General features: G+C 42.8%; 1 pseudogene; it reads left to right on the top strand.

The window, feature by feature from the left end:
* The first annotated feature begins 738 nt into the window (after nucleotides 1–738).
* On the top strand, nucleotides 739–23,959 carry LOC148145143 (uncharacterized; annotated as a pseudogene).
* Nucleotides 23,960–24,199: the final 240 nt, after the last annotated feature.

The raw sequence follows: 24,199 nt of genomic DNA on the forward strand, positions 1-24,199 counted from the left end.
TTGAGGGAAGGTAGATTTTATTAAAATAAAGCAAGATCTGGTGACAGTAGACTAGGAAGACATCCTTGCAGAAAAGACTGCAGCGGAGCAATGGGGCACTTCAAAAAGGAGCTGGGGAGAGTACAGGTCCAACCTGGACCCTTTAGGGGGATATGTAGCAGCAATAAGTTTAGAGAATCCTGGACATCTAGGACAATTCAGGACTGGAGGAGGAAGAAGAGAAAGGCTTTAGCAAGTCCAAAGGAAGGAATTCAGCTGAAGCCTTAGAGGAATATGGGAAGTGCAAGAGGGAACATAAGAAAGCAATTAGAACATCAAAAAGAAAGCATGAAAATGGACTTGCGAACAGGATCAGGAAGAATCCTCCGATATTTTATAAATACATTAAAAGGAAGAGGTTAACCAGAGAATGAATAGGGCCATTAGGGACCAAGGGGGTAATCTGTGTGTGAAGCTGCAGGAAATTAAGAGGGTGTTAAATGAATACTTCTCCTCAATCTGGAAAAGGCGAACACAGATATGGAATTTAGGAACTAGTAGGAAATGCAGAGGTATTGGAGGCTCTGACAAGCTTAAAAAAATAGATAAATCCCTTAGCTTGAATGAATTACATGCTACGGGAGGTGAGGCAGGAAATCACAGGGGCTTTGACACACATTCTTAATTCCTCCCTGGCTCTGGGGAAAGAGGACTGGAGGACAGCTAGTATGGTTCCACTTTTCAAGAAAGGTGGTAGAGATGCACTCGGAAAATACAGACCGGTGAGTCACTTCAATGGTTGGAGAACTACTGAAGGAGAGAAATAATATCCACTTGGAAAATCATAGGTGAACTCTGGGTAGTCAGCAAGGCTTTGTCAGAAGGAGGTCAATGCCTAACAAATTTATTGAACTTTTCGAAAATGTGATGAAGTATGTGGATGAGAGAAATTCAATTGAAGTTATTTATATGGATTTTAGCAAAACTTTTGACAGTTTCCCACATGGGAGACTGAGAAAATTAAAGCACATGGAGTTGAGGGGAACTTGGTGAGATGGATCAGAAATTGGCTTTGTAATAAGACACAAAGGGCAGTGCTGGAAGGCTGTCTGAGTGACTGGTGGCCAGTATCCAGCAACGTACAAGGATCAGTACTGGGACCTTATTGTTTGTTATATACATAAATGATATAGACAAAAATGTTGAAGGAATATTAAGGAAGGTGACACCCCAAGATTTGTAGGGTGATTAACAGTGAAGAAGATGGTTGTAGGTTAAAGGAAGATATGGATGGGTTGGTCAGATGGGCAGAGCAGTGACAGATGGTATTTAACCCTGATAGGTGTGAGGTGATGCACTTTGGAAGAAGAAACAAAATGAGGGAGTATTTAATGTATGGCAAAACACTGGGTAACTTAGAGAAACAGAGGGATCTTGGGATAATTATTCACAGATCCCTGAAGTCAGCAGAGTATGTGAATGGGATAGTTAAGAAGGCTTATGGGACATTTGCTTTCATCAGTTGTGACATAGTGTAAGAGCAAGGAGGTCATGTTGGAGTTGTATAGAGCATTGGTTAGGCCACAGCTGGAGGACAGTATGCGGTTCTGGTCACCTCACTACAGGAACAATGTGATAACACTAGAGGGGCTACAGAGGAGGTTCACCAGGATGTTGCCTATAATTGTGCTATAAGTAGAGATTGGATCGGCTTGGATTGTTTTCATTAGAGCAGAGAAGACTAAGGAGGACATGATTGTGGTGTATAAGAGTATGAGGGGTATGGACAGGCTGAATAGAGAGCAGCTGTTCCCCTTGGTTGAGGGGTTAATCATGAGGGGACATAGTTTTAGGGCAAAGGGCTGAAGATTTAGAGGGGATTTGAGAAAAGACATTTTCACTCCGATGGTGGTGGGAATCTGGAATGCACTGCTTGGGAAGGAAGTGGAGGCTGGAAACCATACAACCTTTAAAAAAGTATTTGGATGAGCACTTGAAACATTAAAACATTCAAACATTCAAGGATATGAGATAAATGCAGATTAGCATGCTTTTTAGTGGTCGTTATTGTCAGTGCAGACTCAAAAGGCTGAAGGGCCTTTTCTGTGCTATCACCCCACCATGATTTAGCTGCTTAGATTGCTCAGGGTGAGGATCACTACAGGACACACCCATTCTTGAGGTGGTGTGCTGAAATTAGTGTAGGAATGCTGCAAGCTGTGGTCATGAAAACTGAGCTGACTGAATTTCTGAATTCCTGTCCTATACTGAGCAATCAATGGCTCTGTGATTCAGATACCAAATATCTAATCTTGGGTTTTGATATTTACGTTGGCTGATTTTTTTAATACCTCTCACTGCTACTCACTGACAAGCTTAATGATGTGTGAAATACAGCGCTGATTGAATTCACCAGGTTTGGGTAGGTGTTAAATGGATGACAGCAACCATGTGGCTCAGAGTGAATATGTGTCTGAGTGGGATGGGGTTGGTCATTGCATGAGCAGAGAATGAATGAACGTTACATTTGTACAAAGCCCATTCAGACCAAGAAAGTGGTTACTTTGCAAGAGAAACAGGAATTGAGTCTTGGACCATCATTTATTTCCTGCTGACGCTAGAATTCTCCCTGCCTCTCCAAGCGAATTAAATCTGCATTGACAGTAGTCACAGACTCAGCATTTTAACGTGGATGCAGGCAGCAATAGAAGAGCAGCATCACGATGGCATGAAACAGTTTGCAAGAGTTCTGTGGGGCCTCAAGATACGAGGAGCAGATGCAGGAGCAAGAGACAGGACTGAACTTTTCGAATGCTATCTCTCTCTCTCCCCTAAAGGATATAAGCCTCAAGAACTGTAACCAGCTGTACTAACAGTCTCTCAGGAATAAAAACAGACATTGCTGGAAAAGTTCAGCAGGTCTGGCAGCATCTGTGAAGATTCTGAGGAAGGGTCACTGAACCCAAACTCGGATTCCTCTTCAGAGATGCTACCAGATCTGCTGAGCTTTTCCATCATCATCTGTTTTTGTTTCTGACTGACTGCACCTGCAGTTCTTTCAATTTTTATTCAGTCCCTCCAGAATATTGGTAGGAGCCCAGTCCGTTCCAGGAGGAGGCAGCTTGACCACATTTAATTTCTTCACCACCTTTGCGACATCAGTTTCTGTGTTGGAAGGTGGATGGGGATTAAGAAGAGCATCCCTCAGGAATTAGAGACTCTACTATATGTGGGCACACAGATATTATTCTTCAATCTGTATGACACATGCTTTCTATTAAATCTGTCTAAATTCACCTCCCATTCATCTTTTAAAGTCTTGTGCGATTAAATCTCTTCAATGTAGGGTAATTTAGATACTGGGTGCAGTGTTTGGGCGTGTCGCCTTAATTTTCCACTTATATGAGTATCAATGTTTTAATTGATGGAAGTCATACAAAGCTGAGTGGAAGTCAGGACAGCATTTGGAGGCAGCTCCACTTCAAACCTACATTCTGAAGCTATTCACGTTGTGTAACAAATTGGTTTTGGTGCCAACAGGCTCATGTTAGCTCCAGCCCATGACTGACTCTTGAAATGGGTGTAGGTCGGACTGTTGCTTCATCAATTTTCAACGTAAATGAACATATTATTGTAGCATTAAATGTAAAGGATTATATTTTACATAATAACCCAATTTCAGCATGAGTTGTGTTAGATCAAGTCTACATCAATTACCTACATTCTTCACTACATCTGCAGTCAAAGTGCAGGTAGTTCCTCAGTGTATGAATGAGACATTGAACTGAAATGAAAACAAATGTTATCAACAGCACTCAGTTATGACTTAATGGCCCACACCATGCTATTTGGAACAGGTTTGAAATTAATCCCATTTTTAATAGAACAAACAGGAAATATGGCCTGTGTTATTCATTTAGAATGAAACACCATTGTAACGCTTTCCATTTGCAAAATAATTCCAACAGTGAGTCTAGTTTAATCCATTAATTATCACTTTATTAAAATTCACTCATAGGACATGGGTATCACTGGCTGGTCAGCATTTATTGCGTGACCCTAGTTCATAGAATCTCTACAGGGTAGAAAGAGGCCATTCAGTCAATCAAGCCTGTACCAACCCTCCAATAAGTACCCCACCCAGACTCAGCACAACAGCCAAACTGTGTAATCCCATATTTTCCATGGCCTGATCCACCTAGCCTGCACATCCCTGTACACTATGGGTAAGTTAGCATGGCCAACCCATCTAACCTGCACATCTTTGAACTCTGGGTGGAAACTAGAGTATTCAAAAAAAACCTATGCAGACACAGCAAAAACATGCCAATTCCACACAGTTGCCCAAAGCTGGAATTGAACCCAGGTCCCTTGGGCTGTGAGGCATCAGTGCTAGCCACTGAGCCACCATACCACCCTATTTACCATTGGGAAGATGGTAGTGAGCTGCCCTCTTGAACCGCTGCAGTCCATGGGCTGTATGTTGACCCAGAATACCATTAGGGAGGGAATTCCAAGGTTTTGACCCAACAACAGTAAAGGAATGGTGATATATTTCCAAGTCAGATTGGTGAGTGACTTGGATGGGAACTTGCAGGTAGTGGTATTCCCAGGTATCTGCTACTCTTGTCATTCGAGATGGAAGTGGTTATGGATTTGGAAGGTGCTATCTAAGGATCTTTAGTGATTTTCTGCAGTGTACCTTGTAGATAATACACACTGCTGCTACTGAGTATTGGTTGTGGAGGGAGTGGATGCTTGTAGATGTGGTGCCAATTAAACTGGCTTCTTTGCCCTGGATGGTGTCAGGCTGGTTGAGTGTTTGAAGCTGCAACGATCCAGGCAAGTGGGGAGTATTCTGATTTGTGCCTTGTAGATGGTGGACAGGCTTTGGGAGTCAAAAGGTGAGTTACTAGAGGCCGTATTCTAAGCCTCTGACCTGCTTTTGCAGCCACCGTGTTTATGTGGCAAGTCCAGTTGAATTTCTGGTCAATTTGTAAACCTAAGGATGTTGATAATGAGGGAATCATTGTACTCACATCACTGAATGTCAAGGGTGGTGGTTAGATTGTCTCTTATTGATGATGGTCATTGTGTGGCATTTGTGTGGTATGAATGTTACTTGCCATTTGTCAGCCCAAGCCTGGATATTCATGCCTTTGAACATGGACTGCTTCAGTACCTGAGGACTTGTGAATAGTGCTGAAAATTGTGTAATCATCAGTAAACATGGATGTAGATTTGCTGGCTGAGCTAGAAAGTTTGTTTTCAGATGCTTCGGCACCATACGAGGTAACATCAATGAGGTTCCAGGTGAAACACTGGTGGTATGACCCATTTTTTAATTTGTGTTTAGGTTTCCTTGGGTTGGTGATGCCACTTCCTGTGGTGATGTCATTTCCTATTCTTTTTCTCAGGGGTGGTAACTGGGATATAAGTTAATGTGCTTGTTGATCGAGTTCCTGTTAGAATGCCATGCTTCTAGAAATTCTCGCACTTGTCTCTGTTTGGCTTGTCCTAAGGTGGATGTGTTGTCCCATTAGAAGTGGTGTCCTTCCTTATCTGTAAGTGAGGATACTAGTGAGAGTGGGTCATGTCTTTTTGTGGCTAGTTGATGTTCATGTATCCTGGTGGCTAGTTTTCTGCTGTTTGTCCAATGTAGTGTTTGTTAGAGTTCTGGCAAGGTATTTTGTAAATGACATTAGTTTTGCTTGTTGTCTTATTGGGTCTTTCAAGTTCAGTATCTGCTGTTTTATTGTGTTAGTGTGTTTGTGGGCTACTATGATGCCAAGAGGTCTGAGGAGTCTGGCAATCATTTCCGAGATGTCAATCAAAGAGACTACATTAAGAAAGTGAACGCACTGCTTACAGATACCAACAATTACCAACATGTGGCGATAGATCCAACCCCACAACTAGAGAACCGAATCATAGCCCTACTCCAAAAACTTCAGAAATCTGAAAAAATAAATAAGACCGACTTCCAAAAAATGAATCCAGACAGATCCAACACACCACATTTCTACAGATTATCCAAAATTCACAAACCAGGAGCACCCCTCAGACCCAAAGTCTTGTTACCTGAAACATCAACTTACAGATTAGCCAAGGAGCTACACCAAAGACTAAAACACTTAGTATAAGACTGTCCAACCATTCCACCCAAGAATTCCTGAAGACCATCAAAGATACCAAAATAGAAGAGGATGAAATAATGGTCTCCTTTGATGTAACAGCCCTGATCATATTCATCAACATCTACCTGGCCAAGGAAACACTGACTACACTATTAGAAGAACCAAAGACACATACACAAAACATCACCAGCTTCATCAGCAAGGACATCATCAAGCTAGTGGACCAATGCCTTACCACACACTTCACCTTCAACAACAAAACCTACAGATAAACTAACAGAACACCCATGGGATCACCGATATCAGGGTTCTTAGCAGAGACAGTAATGCAGAGACTTAAACAAACAACTCTGCCAACTATCCAACCCAAACTTTGGGTCCACTACATGGATGACACCTTTGTCATCACTAAATGAAACAAATTAGAGGAAACCTTCAAGACCATCAACATTACCCTTATTGGCATAACATTCATGAAAGAGGAGGAAAACAACAACAAACTGCCATTCCTAGATGTCGCAGTGTAGCAACAGCCAATGGGGAGCTTCAAATCAGTGTCTACAGGAAGACGACACATATGGACCAAGTACTGAACTACAGAAGCAATCATCCCAACATCCACAAACAAAGCTGCATTGGAACATTATTTCAATGAGCCACCACACACTGTAGCACAGAAGAACTACAAAGAGCACAGGAAAATCACCTATACCGCGTATTCAAAAAGAATGAGTACCCAATGAACACAGTCGCCGATTTCTCAGCAAACAAAACACATCCAGATACCCCAGCCACTCTCCCCTACATCAAAGACATCTCAGAAATGACTGCCAGACTACTCAGTCCTCTTGGCATCATGGTAGCCCACAAACCCATCAACATACTAAAACAGCAGCTAATGAACTTGAAATACTCTGTACAGACAACAAGCAAAACTCATGTCATTGACAAAATACCATGCAAGAACTGTAACAAACACTACATTGGACAAACAGGCAGAAAACTAGCCACCAGGGTACATGAACACCAACTAGCCACAAAAAGACATAACCCATTATCACTAGTATCCTTACATACAGATGAAGAAAGACATCACTTTGCAGGACAACACATCCACCCTAGGATAAGCCAAACACAGGCATGTGTGAGAATTCCTAGAAGCATGGCATTCCAACCGGAACTTGATCAACAAACACATTGACTTGGATCCCATTTATCACCCACTGAGAAAAAGAACTGGGAATGACTTCACCACCTGAAATTATGTCACCAACCCAAGGAAACATCAACACAAATAAAAGGTGGGCCGTACCAACAGTGCTTCATCCAGAGGCTCACTGTTGATGTTACCTAGTATGGTGATGAAACGTCTGAAAATGAACCTTCCAGCTCAGCGAGCAAACCTATATCCCACATCTCAACCTTAGCTACAAATCATCTCAAAACTTGCTATCAGTATACATTCCCACTTGTAACCTTCTGATGGAGGGAAGGTCATTGATGAAGCAGCTAAAGATAGTTGGGCCTTGGACACTACTTTGAGGAACTCCTGCAGAGTTGTTCTGGAGCTGGGATGACTCACCTCCAACAACAACCATCTTCCTATGTACCGGATATGACTCCAACCAACAGAGACTTTGCCCACTGATACCTATTGATTTCAGTTTTGCTAGGGCTACTTGATGTCACACTCGGTCGAATGTAGCCTTGATGTCAAGGGCTGTCACTCTCACCTCACCTCTGGAATTCAGCTCTTTTGTCCATGCTTGAACCATGTTGTAATGAGGTCAGGAGCTGAGGGCCCTGGTGGCAACCAAACTGGGCGTCACTGAACAGGTTATTGCTGAGCAGGTGCTGCTTGATATCAATGTTGGTTTCACTTTCCATCACTTTACTGATGATTGAGAATAGACTGATGGGGCTGTAATTGGGAAGGTTGGATTTGTCCTGCTTTTTGTGCACAAGACATCCTTAGGAATTTCCCATAAGGCTGGGTAGATGCCAGTAACAAATTCTGGAGCATAAGCCCTCAATTACTGCTGCAATGTTATCAGGGTCCATAGCCTTTGCAATATGCAGTGTCTCTTCGTGATTTATGTGGAGTGATCTAAATTGGCTGAAGACTGGTATCTGTGATGCTTGGGACCACTGGAAGAGGCCAGGATAGATCAGCCACTCGGCACTTCTGGTTGAAGATTGCTGCAAATGCTTCAGCATTATCTTTTGCACCGATGCGCTGGACTCTTCCAATGTTGAGGATGGGAATATTTGTGGAGCCACCTCCTCCAGTGAGTTGTTTAATTGTTCACCACTACTCATGACTGTATGTGGCAGGACTTCAGAACTTAGATCTGATCCGTTGGTTGTGGGCTTGTTTAACTCTGTCAATCGCTTGCTGCTTATGCTGTTTGGCATGCTAGTAGTGTTATTTGGTAGCTTTACCAGGTTGACACCTCATTTTAAGGTATGCCTGGTGCTGCTCCTGGCCTGCCCTCCTGCACTTTCCATTCATCAGGGTAATGGTTGAGCAGGGGATATGTTGGGCTAAGAGGTTACAGATTGTGCCGGAGTGCAATTCTGCTGCTGTTGATGGCCCACAATGCCTCATGGAGGTTCAGTCTTGAGTTGCTAGATCTGCTGAAAGTCTGTCCCTTGTAGCACAGTATTAGTGCCATACAACATGATGGAGATTATTCTCAATGTGTAGGTGGGACTTCGTCTCCACAAGGACTGTGCGGTGCTTACTCTTACTGATACTGACATGGACAGATGCATCTGCAGCTGGCGGATAGGCAAGGATGAGGTTAAGTATGTTTTTCCCTCTTGTTGGTTCCCTCACTACCTGCTACAGACCCAGTTTAGCAGCTATGTCCTTTAGGACCTGACCAACTCAATCAGTAGTACTGCTGCCGAGTCACTGTTGGTGTTGGACATTGAAATTCCCCACCCAGAGTAAATTTTGTGTCCTTCCCACCCTCAGTACTTTGTCCCAGTGTTGTTCAACATGGAGGAGTACTGATTCATCAGCTGAGGGAGGACAGTGCATGGTAACCAACAGGTAACCACTATGTCACTACCTCTGCTGGGTCTGTCATACGAGTGGATCAGGATATATCCAGCAATCTACTTACCTTTAGCACTATGGGGCAATAGAATTTTATTCTGTAGGGGTTTACTTAGCTCCTAACATATGGATGTACTTCCTTTATATCTTTGTACAGCTGATGTGCTAAGACTGGCAAGGACTCATGTATTTCCCACTGGGTTGACTATTAACTGCCCTTTGGGGCAACCAGGGATGAGCAATAAATGCTGACCCAGCCAGTGATGCTCACATCCCCTGAATAAATGAAAAACTATGTCATTCAATTGCATGGGTTTATGTACCTTACCAGCCTCCAGGCCTACACTCCCCCTGTGCCCCATGGTCCTCCTGAACTCACCATCATCCAGCCCTGCCCTGTACCCCATCCCAGAACATGGTACAAGAATTTGCAGTTATTCAAATAAACAAACTGAAAAACTTGGAGCATTTTATTAGTGTTCTATGCAAATTAATCAAACTTTGCCCCAGAGCTACTTTTGTAATTTGTACAACTCTTGGTGGCACTCAGTGAGTTTCCTTTTTTGACAACAGTTTACAAAAATATGTTCTGCTCTCTGGTATGAAGTAAATAATAAGAACTGTCATCAATGCATTGTTTGTGGGTTGGCTTAATTCCAGAATGTGAATACCAACTGCAGGAACAAGAGTGTTTGAAATCGACATTTAAAATGTATCAGAATGAGAAGGAGTGTATAGGCCACAACTGAGATGGCCTCTAAACTCATAAAGCAGCCACCAATTTTGCTAATTAAGTCAAAATGTCATACTTTGGAAAATATAGTGAGGTGCGTTCTTATTGCATATATCCTACTTTTGACATTGATAAGGTAACTTATAGTTTTTTTTAATGAACAATGGAATTCAGTAATAACTTGCTTCAGGTAAGTCAGAGTAGCCAAACCAGTTTACAAGGCTTACGAGAAAGAAACAGTCCACCCTTCTTTCTGGGAACACATTAGATCTGACAATGACTAATCTTCTGAAGAATGCACTTCATTCTGCTCACCTCTCGCGTGTAATAGTTTATTATGTAACTTTCACACTTTAGAAAGGTTTATCATAGATTGATATTTTTTCCCCTCTTTTGACTGCTATAATTTCTGCTAAGAGTAAACTGGCAACGTGCCAGCAATTCAGAACTTCTCTCTTCCCCATCCCACAAACATCTCCCTCCAATGGGCTACACACATTCAACAATCCAAATGGATAACATCGCACTCCTTTCTGTAACTTTGGAATGCTTGGAATACAAGCATTACAAAATAAGGTCAGGATAGGATCATAAAGTCAAATCCAGGTTCCCCTCTTTAGATAATATAACTTCACATATGGACCTCCCTGCACCGTGTCCTCACCTTTTGCTCCAATAATGCTGCCTCCCAGGAAGGGAAGAAACTTTGAGGACTGTTGTACTGTCTCCCCTAGGGAATGATGTAACTCTAGAGGGTCAAGACATTTTGACCACTCCAGTCCTTTAACTGACCAGATCTACTCTCAGCAACTTGGCAAGTTCCATTCATTGTGACCCCATATTCACTAAATGTCATTAAACTTGTCCAAGAGAGTGATAGTTTTTACAGCCCCACTGAGGTTTCCCTGGTGGGCATGATGGGGGAGTGAGTGGGAATCGAATATGGCGGGCTGTAGGACAAGTCTTGCAAAATAGATGGGGGGTAACATGGTGAGAGAGGGCAAGCTGACTGAAATACTCATCCCTTTCCACTGCCAATAGCCAGGAGATTGGAAGCCCATCCTCCTGCCTGGACTCCAATTGAATCATTTGAGTGGTCAATGAAGGATCTCTTCTCACCACCGCTGGCATTTTACCAGCAGCTGAGGGACAGCATGAGAAGACCTTCCAGTGAGCCCCAAGGAATGGTTGAGGTCTGGGGAGGGTTTGTCTACTCTGGTATACTTTGGACCAAGGAGGAGCCAATTAATTTCCTGCCACTGACAAGATGTATAAGGTCTTGCAGATGGCAGAGGGCTGCTAGCCCTGGCTTTCAGACAGTCAGCTGAATTTATCGCCATGATGACTAAACCCAATCCCATGACTCTGTTAAAGGAAATTAGTCCTGGTCATAGAGGTTTACAGCATGGCAACAGGTCTTTCGGCCTAACTTGCCCATGCCACCCAGTTTTCACATATTAAACTGGTCCCATTTATCTGTGTTTGGTCCATATTCCTCCATACCTAGCTAAATATTCCTTTAAAATGACAAAATTGTACTGACTTCCACCACTACCATTGGCAGCCCATTCCAGATACTCACCACTCTCTCTATGAAAAACATTGCCCCTCTGGACCCTTTTCTATCTCTCCCCTCTCAGCTTAAACCTATGTCCTCTAGTTTTAGACTCCCCTACCATGGGGAAAAGCTGTCAGCTATCTACCTTATCTATGACTGTCACGATCTTATCGATCTCAATAAAGTCACCCCTCAGTCTCCTACGCTCCAAGGAACAAAGTCCCAACCTATCCAACCTCTCCTTATAACTCAAGCCTTCTAGTTCGGATAACATCCTAGTAAATCTTTGTTGCATTCTTTCTAGTTTAATAATATTCTTTCTACAGTAGTCCTTAACCTAACTCTTGGATTATGAATATCTCAGGATGAGCTCAGATCCTATCATCTCTATCTAAATACTTTAATCGGGCAGTATTTGATTTTTTTGGTGGATAAGGAGCCAAGGTTTGAAGAGAAAGAGGAAGAAAGTTGGAAAAAATTGGCATTATTTGTCTTGCTTTCAGAGTAAATATTGACATTGGTTGGTTTTGGCCAGTTGTTATTTCTATTTTCCACCCCCCCCCCCCCCCCATATTGTTTTAAAAACCTCAAGGATATGTCGTTAATAATTAGACATTTTCAATCTGTATTGATAGATTTACATTCATCAAGAATTTAAAATGTATTGGCTGGTTTGAGTTCAGAATCAAACCAGCCATGATTTGATTGAATGGTGGAATGGACTGAGAAACTAAATTATCTGCTCTTGTTTTGAGCATTATGAAGAGGTGTAATCTGAAATATTTATTTACAGTTTCATTGACTGGACGTGTATCTATATATTAGACATTTTGGAAAGAACACTTTGTAAAGCTGACCACAGAATAGAAAAAAAATGTTGTATTTGGAAAGAACATAAGCTGCTCAGCTAGAGTCAATGAATCTACAAAGCTTTCAGAAAGCTCACGACGGGAGGTGGATAAAGTTGATAGATTTGAACACGGGCGATCAGAAAGGTTTTTTATAAAGTCGTTTTAAACCTATACCACCGACTCCAGAAAAGCAATTTGAGTAAGCCATAACTGATCCTGATACCTCCACATCAATAGCTTGTGTACGAAGTGACTTGTGGTACAGACCAACATTTGGACATTCTGGGAATAATTCGTTATTTATTGCTAAAGGAACTTGGCTGACTTATTTCTGATACTGAGTTCCATTCAGTCTGATGCACTTAAAATTGGCAACATCACCTCTCTCACTGCACTCAGCAATGCCATCTATCAGCCTATCCAATGATATCAGTTTATAGAAATTAAGAACAGGAGTAGGCTATTCCGCCCCTCAAGCTTGCTCCACCATTCTGTATGATTATGGGATCATCCAACTTGGTACTCTGCTCTCACTTTCTTCTCATACCTTTTGATCCCTTTAGCAATAAGAACTGTATCTATCTCCTTCTGAAAAACATTCCATGTTTTGGCCTCTTTTTAAATTCAGTTTTTGTTGTGTGCAATGGAGAATTGGGACACAGAAATGAATCAGTTCACCCTTCTGAACTTGCTAGTTAAGATTATGGTCCTAAACATGCACATCTCTAATACAAACAACGTATGATGTCATCAAGTGCTTTGAAATCCTGGTATTGTCCCTCTGACCTACTCCTTGAAGAAGGCATTCTTGGTGTGGAGATAAAAACTAAACAAGCTCTCCAAATGCTTTAGGTTATCTTTGTTTTGTACACAATAGCAACACAGCCTATAACAATCTACACTACGTGTGCATTTTTCATTTGAAGAGAGATGAGTTACTACTCCCAATGCTACCTCTTGACCTGTTTCTATTTAACAAGTACAGACCTGCCCACAGTATTCTAACTCTACATTCTTGTCATTGTGTTTATTCACATTTAGTGACATCTACAAAATACACTTATTCTCATGTAAATCAGCTTGTCTACTAGCAACCTGTTCTCTAGTAAGCTTTCCCTCTTTGCTATATTTTTGTTTGCTCTATTTAATTTGTTTTTAGTTCAATGATAGAAATGATAATCACTAATGGACCTAGTCTAAGGGATATAATCAAGATTTAGTCAGGTCAATTGCCATCCACAGTTCTCTATTGACATGATTGAATCAAGTTTCACCGTCATTCAATCCAAAATCCTGGTACTCCCTTGCTGACAGTATTATTACAGCACCTTCATCACATAGACTGCTGTGGTTCAGGCTGACAAATCACTATGACCTTCTTAAGAGCAAACCAGTAAATTTCAACTGTGCTAAGATTGTCCAAACTCCCAGAATGAACTCAAATGGTTCCTCACTCATCCACTCAGTGTCAAGCAATGCCAAGAGGCCTATATTTTCTCCCAATGCTCATTTATTGTGAGGCTCTTGTGAAGTGATTTTTCTGAGTTTAAGCTATTGGCTTGGAGCCTTGTTTATCACTAACCCATAAATTGCCAGCATCTCTCCATTCTTAAAAAGATGACAATCATAAACCTCATGCCTACCATTCCATGATATGTACAGTTTGTGAACTCTGAACATTTATCTCATGCAGTCAAGCCAGTATTATAGTGAAACAAAGTCAGGAGGAAAGCCTGAAAAGTGATGGGGTACATCCACATATTTGTACATAGGTTCCCATAAGGCTGGTTAGTGTTCATCTCGTGTTCTGTGAACATACATTTCATCTGACCTTATTTAAATTTGTCAATGCAATTAGCCCCAATCCTAGTTTCCAATATCCTTGGGCATTTTTCCACCTTCCCAAGATAACTTCAGTTCTAGACCCTGTCTCTTCTCACAGTTGGACATGTTCAATGGAAGTTTGGATGTTCCCTGTGTATCTCCTTCCCAATATTAGCCCCTCAGATGATCTCTAACCTGATAATTAATCCTATTGCTGTCTGTGGGATCCTGCTTTTTCACCACATGACTAACGTGGCTACACTTCAAGATTGCCTAGTTGGTTTTCAAGTGTTCTGGCTTTGAGATTGTGAAATGTATGTGCTTTTTTTTATTTAAAGCTTCATTATTGAAAGTTTTTACAACCTGCCCTGTCCATTGACTTGGCACATACTCCTACCATTGTTCTCAACTCTCTCTGGCACAATTCCTGTAGCAGGATGCTGTGAGATGGCTGAATTCCCAGGCTGCCTGGGGTAGCAGCTGCTCTGAAAGACAACCTGTAGGGACCCTGGATGCAGCTGTCAACCTGCTAATGTAGGGACATCAGGTCTGATTATAACTCCACTACAGTAACTGGGCTTTGGGTAGGCAGCAATGGTTTCAGATTCTTGTCCTTTATTGTCAGTCTCTATATTACTGTGTCTGCCAACCTCTGGGTGTACAGGCTCCATCATATGAGAGAGGACGCCATCCCATCTCTCACTGCACTTTAGCAATGCCATTATCAGCGTATTCAATGAGATCAGTTTATAGAAAATAGGAACAGGAAGAGGTCATTCGACCCCTCTAGCTTGCTCCACCATTCAGTATGATCATGGCTGATCATCTAACTTGATACCCTGATCTCGCTCTCTCCTCATACCTCTTGATCCCTTTAGCATTAAGAACTGCATCTATGTCCTGTTAGAAAACATTCCATGTTTTGGCCTCAACCTCTTTCTACGGCAGAGAATTCCATGGGCTCACCACTCTTTGGGTGAAGAAATTTCTCCTCATCTCAGTTCGAAATAGCCTACCCCATATCCTTAAATTGTGCCCCCCTGGTTTCAGACTCCATGGTAATCAGGAACGTCCTTTCTGTGTTTAGACTGTCTAGTCCTGTAAGGATTTTTAAAATTAGAATTTTATAGGTTTTATAGTCCATAACCTTGCCAGCAGCCATTATGGCACCTCTGCTCAGAGGACTGATGTCAAATCACCCACCAGCTATTTCTAAGTGAATTCTAAGACTCCTCTTTGAACATTTCAGTGGAAAATCTGGACTCCAACCAAACTGAGGACCAGAACTAAAATCAGAAGAATTCAATTTGGTTTTCAAATATCACAAATAGAAAATAGCTGGCAGCTGTCGCCTCTTTCTGTGAAATTTAACATCCCTGAAAACTTCAGGGGAATATCTGTCCTCTTCAGTCCAGGAAAGCCCCAGGTATAGCCTCCAATCATGAAAGGCTCCTTGTAGCCCCTACCCCACTCTTCAACACTCTTCTTGAATTGAAGCCCCTTTATCATTGGTAGGCCCTGACACATAGCGACCAGAAAAAAACCTTCTCATTACATCTACAACTGTCCTACAACATAGAAACCAGAGGAAACCTTTACCTCATGTATCTAATGGATGCTATAGTTAAGAACCAGAGAAAACTATCTCCAATAAGGGATATCTGCAGTCAAATCCTTATTCCTTTAGAAAGGACCTCGGTGTCCTTCACTTTGCATAGCATTTTTTTGTGTTTTTAGTAAATATTTTATAATTGTTATGTATAAATTCATGACAGTATGAAATGTGATTGTATAAACACACCCGAGGGCATGGCTACGGTAACCAAATAAGGAATCAGAGGTAGCAGTAAAACCCTCAGATTACCTTCAGGAGGAATTCAGAGAGAAATGTCTGAGACTTCTCTTTTTGATCACATCCCTATATTGTGTTTCTACTTCTGAAGACAGAAAAATGATCAAGGTACTGGGAGATAGCAGACACTACAGACTGTATGAGCTCATTTGGCCCACAGTGTAGACTTGTTGCCACCTAGTATCAGACCATGCTAAGATAGGACTGAGTAGGAGAGAACATGAGCCATTAATAGAATTGAAGTCAAGTGTAACAAGGAGGGACCTGTAGAAATGAGAGGGAAGGTAAAGCAATAGTTCCAGCATTTCAAGGCTCTGGAGGGAAGGAGTTATTGTCTTATTTCCTTACTAAAACTCCTGGCAGAATAAAGCCATACCAGATGGGCCAATGCTCTACTGAAAACTTCTGTTTTTCACATCCAAGCTTACCACAGTAAACATCTTACTCAGTCTCCAGCTTTGTGAGAGGAAAGACTTTGTTATTCACTCGTGGGACTGGCTTGTCAGCATTTATTTCCCCTCCCTCGCTGCGCTTGAACTGAATGGCTTGCTAGGCCAGTTCAGAGGACAGTTGAGAGTCAGCCACATTGCCTTGGGTCTGGAGTCACGTGGAGGCCAGACCAGGTGAGGATGGCAGATTCCACTCCCTGAAGGACATTAGTGAACTAGGTGGGTTTTTCAAACAATCAACAACAATTGTTTGAAAGTAATCTATTCCTGGATCATCAATAGATTCTTAATTCCAGATTTTAAAAAATTGAATTCAAACTCCATTTGCCGTGACAGGATTGGAACCTGGGTCTCCAGAAAGCTAGCTGTGTTTCTGGATTAATAATTTAAGCCATTAAATTAGTGGTAGCAATAGTCGGATGGTTATGAACAATGCAAGAGAAGCCAGGTTATGTATCCTCCTTGGTATAGTCAGTACTATAAAACTGATTAAGGTTTGCATTTATATAACACCTTTCATATCCTCTGGATATCCCAGAATACTTTACAGCTGTCCAATTACCTTACAGTGTAAGCAGAGTTGTTATGAAGGTAAATTTCAGCAGTCAAGTTGGGGTTATACATTGTGAATGGGTTCTCATGATAATGATTGAGGGGTAAAAGTTGTGCAGTTCATTGGGCTAACTAGACACCATTCCCAAAAATCTTTAAGGCAATCAAGAATGAACTGTGCTCCATTTCAATCCACCATCTTAATCTTTCAATTTCCCCCCTTTTGGCTGTTCACTGATCCTTGTTTTTCCCAGTTCAGTAATGTGCTCTGAGCTGTTTCTATCAGCGCTGTCGATGTGTAATCTGTTGTTGTTGCTGGCCTTAAGCTTGTCAGGAATTATGGCAGATAAATACGCATACCTGGATAGTTTGGGTGTGTCCTGCACACAAACATACTCCTTATAATCAGGTCACCTTTAAGCAAAGGCAGAGTTTGAAATATGAAAACTTTGTGGTATATACATCAACACAAATTAATCATTCATCAGGGCTACAACCACAAAATTAAACCAATGCTGTTGGTTTAACACTTAACTACCCAGTGGAAACTGGGTGGTAAACAGTTAAAATTCACCAAGTGACTTACCGTTCGATGGCTAAATTGGATTCCTGATTTTTCTCAGATCTATTGACAGGCATTTGAGCCTTTTGTGTTGGTGGTGAAGTGAATGCAATTGAGAGATAAATGAGGTGCCAATCAAGTGGGCTGCTTTGACCTGGATGGTGTCAAGCTTCTTGAGTGTTGTTGGAGCTGCACCCATCCAGGCAAGTCCATCACACTCCTGATTTGTGGCTTGTAAGTTAAGGAGTTGGTGGATAGTCACCGAGGAGGCAGGCGATAGATGACAGAATTCCTAACCTCTCACTAGGTTTTGTGACCATTATATTTGTATAGCTAGTACAGTTCAGTCTCTGGTCAAAGTAAGCCCCAGGATTTTGAATATGGAGGATTTAGTGACAAAAGTACTATTGAAGATCAAGGGGTGATGGTTAGAATTTATCTTGTGGGAAATGGATGCTGTCTGGCACTTGAGTGACTTGAATATTACTTGCCACTTAGCAGCTGAAACCTGGATATTATCCAGATTTTGTTGCATTTGGATGTAGACTGCTTCAGTATCTTGGCAGTTGTGAATGGTGCTGAACATTGTGTGATCGTCAGTGAACAACTCCACTTCTGATCTTATGATGGAGGGGAGGTCACTGATGAAGCAGTTGGAGATGGTTGGGCCTAGGACACTACCCTGATGAACTCCTGCAGAAATGTTCTGAAGCTGAGATGACTGACCTCCAACAAACACAACCAGCTCCCTGTGTGCCAGGTACGACTTCAGTCAGTGGAGAGTTTTCCCTCTGATTCCAATTGACTCCATTTGTGCTCGGGCTCCTTGATGTTACACTCAGTCGAATGCAGCGTTGATGTCAAGGGCTGTCACTCTCACCTCCCCTCTGGAATTCAGCTCTTTTGTCCATGTTTGGATCAAGGCTGTATTGAGGTCAGGAATTGATTGGCTGTGATGAATCCCAAACTGTTATGTCAGGTTATTCGCTAGTGCTGCTTGATAGCATTGTTGATGAGTCCCCTCCATCACTTTGCTGATGATCAAGAGCAGACTGATGGAACGGTAATTTTCTGCATTGGATTTGTCCTGGCTTTTGTGTACAGGGCATACCTGGACAATTTTCCACATTGATGGGTAGATGTCAGTGTTGTAACTTTATTAGAACAACTTGGCTAGGGGAGCAGCAAATTCTGGAGCACAGGTCTTTGATATTATTGCTGGAACATTGTCAGGGTCCATAGCCTTTGCAGTATGCAGTGCCCCAATGACATCACATGGTCTGGCTGAAGATGGATGTAAGTACTTTCAGCTTTGACTTTTTGCACTGATCTGCTGGACTCCCTGTCGTTATGGTTGGGGATATTTGTGGAGCTTCCTTCTCCAGGATATGGCACTTTGCAGAACTTTTTCTGATCCACTGTTTGTGGGATTGCTTAGCCCTCTTTATTACATGCTACCTCCCTGTCTGTGAAGCAAGCAGTCCTCTGTTGTAACCTCGCTTTATTTTTTTTACCTCTACTGCATGTCCTCCTACACCCTTCATTAAAGAAGTGTTGTTCTCCCAGTTTAATGAAGGATATGCTGAGCTGTGAGATTACAGATTGCTAATTTTGTTACCAGTGTGTTATTATCCAATGAAGCATACTGCTCCCAATTACTGACTGACTCTTCATCAAGCACTTCCACTGTATTTCACCACATAAAGCTTAATGTGCTCGGAAACATAGAACATTGAACATTACAGTGCAGTACAGGCCCTTCGGCCCTCGATGTTGCGCCGACTTGTGGAACCAGTCTGAAGCCATCTAACCTACACCATTCCATTTTCATCTATGCCCTTCTAATGACCATTTAAATGGCCTTAAAGTTGGCAAGTCAATTATTGTTGCAGGCAGTGTGTTCCACACCCCTACTATTCTCTGAATAAAGAAACTACCTCTGATATCAGTCCTATATTTATTATCCTTCAATTTAAAGCTATGTCCCCTTGTGCTAGCCATCACTGTCTGTGGAAAAAGGCTCTCACTGTCCACCCTATCTAACCCTCTGATTATCTTCTATGTCTCAATTAAGTCACCTCTCAATCTTCTATTCTCCATGAAAACCGACTCAAGTCCCCCAGCCTTTCCTCATAAGACCTTCCCTCCATACCACGTAACATCCTAGTAAATCTCCTCTGAACCCTTATCAAAACTTCCAGAATCCTCCATGGAAATGTGCTGGAAAATGGAAAGTTGTGTTTTTGATTGGAAACCTGATGCAAAGGAGCACGGCTCTATAAAGCACAACAGAGGCTAAAAGGTGGAAGAAACGATAAATGGTAAAGCAGTGATTAGGAGATAGCATCATTTAGAGAGTGATTCCCTGATTGTGAGCAATATTTGAGAGAGGGCATGTCAGGAGTAATGGGTATGTGTATCTGATTTTCTATCATGACAGCAATTAATGAAAGACATATACAGTCAGCTGTGGCTCAGTTGGAAGTACTGTCTGAGTTCGAGAGCCGTGGGTTCAAGTTCTATCCCAGTGACTTTCATAGATAATCTTGATTGACACCCAGTGCTTTCTTAAACAAATTATCTGCCCAATATCACACTATTTATGGTATCTTGCTGTGTGCGAAGTGTTTCCAACATTAAACCAATGTTACTGCTTCACACTACTTTACTGGCTGTAAACTGTTTTCACTCATCCTCAAGGTGCTATATAAATGTAAGTCTTTTCTTCCTTAAGTGACAATCGTGTGTGACCTGGAATGCATCTCCTTCCCATGGATACTCCCCATAATGTCCAGATATCAGCCTTTGATAGCAGCATCAGACTGCACGTACTGGTAGATATCAAGAGGAATTCTTAAGGGTGTGTAGGGAATCTAGGGAAGTAATAGTTGACGAAGATGATAAGATGAGTCTTGCTTTCCGCAAAGAGAAAATGCAGAGCTCCATAAAGCATCAGCTCTATTAATCAATGTGCTCAGATATATTCGACAGCAAGTAGTCCTAGGATGCTATTAGAGGTAGGACAGTACCACAAGAACCTCTCAATTCCTTTGCTGGGATTATTTTAAAGAATCTGTTCTGGAGCCAGTGGGACTTAACCACAAGCCTCCTGCCTCAGTATAAACTCTACTGATTTTGAGCAGGGATTTGAACCCATACTCCCCAGCACATTAATCTAGGCCTCTGCATTTCTAAACTTATCACTATACCACTACAAGTATCCCAGAGAATCCTTGCAAATGACTATCTTACAGTTATAACACAGATAGAAGTGAAATAAGGAAAAACAAATCTACCCTTGTGCAGAATGTTTGTAGGACATTCTTGTGGGGAAGAGGACGTGGTTCACATTGGTACTAACAACATAGGTAGAAAGGGAGTCGCCGTCCTGCTAGTAGAACTTAGGGAGATTGGTAGTCAACAAGCAAGCAGGACCAGTAAGGCAGCAATCTCAAAGGTCCTTTATAAATTCATCAATAGTAAAAAGTGGTAAAAGGAGCAGTACAGCTAATTAGCAACCAAAAAGGAGATTAACGTCTGGAGGTTTTATTGAACTTTTCACCTTTGTCTTTATCCTCGAGGTGGACATTGCCAAGGACCACGGGACAGAGGAGGACACTCAGTCACTCCACATGTTTAAACTTGATCAGGATGGAGTATTGGATAAGGTGCTGGATACTTTCTTCCTCAGCGTTGTCCTATCTCTCCCTCAGTGATGTTCTCTCTCTCTCCCTCAGTGATGTCCTCTCTCTCTCCCTCACTGATGTCCTCTCTCTCCCTCAGTGATGTTCCCTCTCTCTCTCTCTCACTCAATCATGTCCTCTCTCTCTCAGTGATGTCCTCTCTCTCTGTTCTTTCTCCTTCAGTGATGTTCTCTCCCTCAGTGATGTTCTCTCTCTCCCTCAGTCATCACCTCTCACTTCCTCAGTGATCGCCTCTCTGTCCCTCAGTGATCACCTCTCTCTCCCTTAGTGATGTCCCGTCTGTGTTCCTCAGTGATCTCCTCTCTCTGTGTGTGTTCTCTCTATCTCCTTCAGTGATGTTCTCTCCCTCAGTGATGTCCTCTCACTCCCTCAGTGATGTCCCCCTTTGCTCCCTCAGTGAAGTCCCCTCTCTGTCCATCAGTGATGTCCCCTCCCATTCCATCAGTGATGTCCCCTCCCATTCCATCAGTGATGTCTTCTCTCTCTCTCTCAGTGATGTTCTTTCTCTCCCTCAGTGATCTCCTCTCTCTCTTTCTGTGTTCTCTCTCTCCCTCAGTGATGTCCTCTCCCTCAGTGATGTCCTCTCTATCTCTCCCTCAGTGATGTTCTCTCTGTCCCTCAGTGATCTCCTGTCTCTCTCCCTCAGTGATGTCTTCTCTCTCTCCCTCAGTGATGTCCTCTCTCTCTCCCTCAGTGATCTCCTGTCTCTCTCCCTGTGATGTCCTGTCTCTCTCCTTCCCTCTCAGTGATGTCCTATCCCTCTCCTTCAGTGATGTCCTATCTCTCTCCCTCAGTGATGTCCTGTCTCCTTCTCCTTCAGTGATGTCCTCTCCCTCTCCCTCAGTGATGTCCTGTCTCCTTCTCCTTCAGTGATGTCCTCTCCCTCTCCCTCAGTGATGTCCTCTCCCTGTCCTTCAGTGATGTCCTATCTCTCTCCCTCAGTGATGTCCTGTCTCCTTCTCCCTCAGTGATGTCCTCTCCCTCAGTGATGTCCTCTCCCTGTCCTTCAGTGATGTCCTGTCTCTTTCCTTCAGTGATGTCTCCTCTCCCTCAGTGATGTCCCCTCTCTCTCCCCCAGTAATGTCCTTTCTCTCTTTCTCTATCTCCCTCAGTGATCTCCTGTCTCTCTACCGCAGTAATGTCCTCTCTCTCTCTCTCTTTCTTTCTCTCTCCCGCAGTGATGTCCCCTCTCTCTCCATCTCTCCCTTAGTGATGTCCTCTCCCTCTCACTCAGTGATGTCCCCACTACCTCAGTGATGTCCTGTCCCTCTCCCTCAGTGATGTCCTGTCTCCTTCTCCCTCAGTGATGTCCTCTCCCTCAGTGATGTCCTCTCCCTGTCCTTCAGTGATGTCCTGTCTCTCTCCTTCAGTGATGTCCCCTCTCCCTCAGTGATGTCCTCTCTCTCTCTCCCTCAGTGATGTCCCCTCTCCCTGTCCTTCAGTGATGTCCTGTCTCTCTCCTTCAGTGATGTCCCCTCTCCCTCAGTGATGTCCTCTCTCTCTCTCCCTCAGTGATGTCCCCTCTCTCTCCCTCAGTGATGTCCCCTCTCTCTCCTTCAGTGATGTCCCCTCTCCCTCAGTGATGTCCTCTCTCTCTCTCCCTCAGTGATGTCCCCTCTCTCTCCCTCAGTGATGTCCCCTCTCTCTCCCTCAGTGATGTCCCCTCTCTCTCCCTCAGTGATCTCCTGTCTCTCTCCCTCAGTGATGTCCACTCTCTCTCCCTCAGTGATGTCCCCTCTCTCTCCCTCAGTGATGTCCGCTCGCTTTCCTTACCATTATGTTGGATCTTCTTCATTTCTGGTCACCAGGTCCAAATTCCTACCACCACTGGCTGGTGCTCCATGCCATTAGTTTGACCTCCTGGGCAGGCTGCTCATTAGTCTCATTACTGGATGTGAAGTCTCTCCAACCAAATTAATAATTACATTCAATAGGTCTGCCACGTCTCCGCTCTCGCTGGAATTTTATTGATTCTTCCATATTCTGCCCATTGTCTTTCAGAAGGAACATTTTCAGCTGAGTACTGTTTTGCTGAAGAGAAAGACTTTGATTCAGAAGCCTTCTTCCACATCCTGTCAAAACCTTAGGAAGGAATGATGGTGTGGGGCTGATTCAGTGGGTTAGATGCCAAGGTGCTTGAAATGGTCTGTTGAACTAATATGCCAATAATTGAAATGGATACCATGGCTTCATTGAAACAACAGTATTTATTTGCATCAAATTCATGGACAGAAAGTTATTTGGATGATGTGGAAAATGCTGAAATCCCGGATTAGCACAGACTTGTACACCAATCGCTATGTCATGGCACCTCCACTGTTGGTTACATTTAATAACTGGTCTGCGGCCAGTTCTTTTTAATTGCGCCACTCCTGAACAGAAATGGTTGGAGTGATTTTGCAAAAATTAAAGGCTACTTTTGTGTAACAAACCTGTATGACAGGGACTCACTCTGCGTAGGTAGTATGGAATTACTTCTGAAAGGTAACTGCCACCCCGGTTGTACTGAGGTTTGCGTATCAGACAGTAAGCTTATTATTTTCATATTCAGAATTCTGTTGGCAGGAGGCAGCTGTGGTGACACCTGAGGAGGTGTTTGTTTCCAGATTAATGCAAAGGTGTGAGCTCGACTGGAGAGGATATACTGACGATGTGCAGCCAACAACTTCTGTTTATGTGGCGCCTTTCACATAATGAAACTTCTCAAGTCAATACACAGGATCATTATAAAACAATCAGCAACACTGAGCAATGTTAAGGATATAAACTAGGAGAAAGTGAGGACTGCAGATGCTGGAGATCAGAGCTGAAAATTGTTTTGCTGGAAAAGCGCAGCAGGTCAGGCAGCATCCAAGGAGCAGGAGAATCGATGTTTCGGGCATAAGCCCTTCTCCTGCTGCTTGGATGCTGCCTGACCTGCTGCGCTTTTCCAGA

Source organism: Chiloscyllium plagiosum, unplaced genomic scaffold, assembly GCF_037043375.1.
Source record: "Chiloscyllium plagiosum isolate Xiang-an unplaced genomic scaffold, Cpla_swu_hap1 HiC_scaffold_26, whole genome shotgun sequence".
NCBI classification, from domain to species: Eukaryota; Metazoa; Chordata; class Chondrichthyes; order Orectolobiformes; family Hemiscylliidae; genus Chiloscyllium; species Chiloscyllium plagiosum.